At 41.9% G+C, this 2,365-nt stretch overlaps 1 pseudogene; it reads left to right on the forward strand.

The window, feature by feature from the left end:
* The first annotated feature begins 209 nt into the window (after positions 1–209).
* LOC111825003 lies at positions 210–292 on the forward strand (annotated as a pseudogene).
* Positions 293–2,365: the final 2,073 nt, after the last annotated feature.

Below are 2,365 nucleotides of genomic sequence, written 5' to 3' on the forward strand. Positions count from 1 at the left end.
TTGTTCACTCAAAGATCTCAATAAAGACAAAAAAAGCGGGGGGTTAATAAAAAAATAAATTCTACATTGATTTTTCTGCCTGTGTTATAAGTAATTTTACTTTGTTGTTGCCTTTCTGTTTATATCGTTAAAGATCTGATTAAATTGAATGGGTCAGAATTCAGAAAAGTGCAGGGAAAAGAAAAGTATTAATCATTAATGTTTGAACAATCGCTTCTCGGCCTTTTGGCTAAGATCAAGTGTAGAATCATTAATGTTTGAACATCACTTATGGGTATATACAGCACCTAACCATGGTCTCATCCATTCTATTACACTGAAATAAACTTACTGTACTGTGTAGCCTTGTGATATGGAAGATTATATATCTACTAGAGGCCCAGGGCACAAATTCATGCATGGGTGGGGTTTCTGTGGGTGGCCTGTGGTGATCAGGCTGAAACCTGTCGTCCAATGCCGCCTGCAGCTCCTACCTGCCACTCCTGCTCATCACAGCCCCACTGCGCCTGCCACGCACAGGCTTGCACCCAATCACTCACCATTGGGAGAGGCTCTGGCCTCCACAGCAGCATTCACCAGCCATAAGCCCTGCCTCTGGAGCCCTCCAGAGGGGCGTGGCCTGCAGGATCAGACTGAAACCGGCTCTCTGACATCCCCCGGGGGGTCCCAGATTGGGAGAGGAAACAGGCCAGGCTGAAGGACCCCACCAGTGCAAGATCAGGGCCAGTGAGGGAATGAGGAGAGCTCCAGGGTGTGTCCAGCCCCAATTGGGGCCAGCCAGGGAGGGACACAGGAGGTTGGCCAGCCAGAGAGGGACTGTGGGACAGCTTCAGGGCATGTCGGGCCCATCTTGCTGAGTCCTGATTGGCTGTAGTCCAGTAGCAAGCTAACCTACTGGTTGGAGTGTCTACCCCTGGTGGTCAGTGCATGTCATAGCAACTGGCCAACAAGTCGACTGCCCCCTGGTGGTCAGTGTACATCATAGCAAGTGGTAGAGTGGTCTTAACATATCATTAGCATATTACACTTTGATTGGTTGAACAGTTGACCAGTCACTGGATGACTGGACATTTAGCATATTAGGCTTTTATTATATTGGATGCATTTTAAAGAGAGAACCTTTTAAAAATGGAACCAGACGTAAGGTTCTATTCATTTTCTTGTTTAGGAAAAAAAATTGTGTAGACACTTATAATAGCACATAAGGAAGGAAAATGAGAAGGAACAAGAGCAAGAGAAAGAGAAGATGCAAAACAGCAAGAAAAACATTTTTTGCAAGTGTATTTAATTCATCTGAGCATGGAAAATTATTTATGCTCGTGATCATAGGCAAGTGAGACTGTCATACTTGCTTTATTATTAGGCTTCATATTACATTTTATCAGGTGTTTGTTTGTTTGTTTAGAGAAAGGAAAGTAAAAGCAAAGAGAGTGATTTAGCATGGAAGGACCTGGAGTGTATTATGCTAATAAGAAAATAAACCAGTCAGAGAAAGACAAGTATCACATGATCTCACTTATATGTGGAATCTAATGAACAAAATAAACTGATGAACAAAATATATCCAGAGACATGTAAGCATGTAGCAGATGATGAATCTTAGAGGGATGGGGCGAGGTCAGGCTGGGAAGAGATTAATCATATAATTGATATGCATTTTGTAGGGAAACTGTATTATAGAGAATGCTCATAGCAGTGTTATATCTGAGGACCAGAGTATTACAAAAAATATGTCCATAACTGAAAGTTTGGTTAATTTCCCATTGATAGAATGAAATACTATGTATTCAAGATAAACACTACATTGAAAATTTTTGTGACATTGACACATGTTCATCTAGTTAATTGAATAAAAAACATACATTTCACTAAAAATAAAAAACTGCACAAAAAAATAAAACATCAACTAACTGAAAAACCAATGTATGAAGTAGGAAAAAATATTTATAAATCCTAAACAAAGGGTGACTATCCAACATATCTACACTAATAAAAGAGAAACATGGTAATTAGCGTACGACCGCTACCCTTCCCATTGGCTAATCAGCATATCCTTATGCAAATTAACCGTCAGCCAAGATGGCGGCCGGCAGCCAGGCAGCTGGAAGCGAACATGAGGCTTGCTTGCTCCAGTGACTGCAGACTCCAACGTTCCCCGCCTGACTTGTTGGCCTCTGAGCTGCAACTAAAGAAACATTGTAACAAATATAGAAGCTAAACAAAACCCCAGAAACCAGCTTTCAGCCGGCCGGGATCTCAGAGCTGGAGTTATACATTGTTTCGATTATAGAACGCAAACAAACCAGATACCTGCTTTCAGCAGCAGAAGCCTCAGAGCTAGAGCCAGAGCTAAAGCTGGCCCAGA

This window comes from Myotis lucifugus, unplaced genomic scaffold (assembly GCF_000147115.1).
Source record: "Myotis lucifugus unplaced genomic scaffold, Myoluc2.0 scaffold_10, whole genome shotgun sequence".
In the NCBI taxonomy this organism is placed as follows: domain Eukaryota; kingdom Metazoa; phylum Chordata; class Mammalia; order Chiroptera; family Vespertilionidae; genus Myotis; species Myotis lucifugus.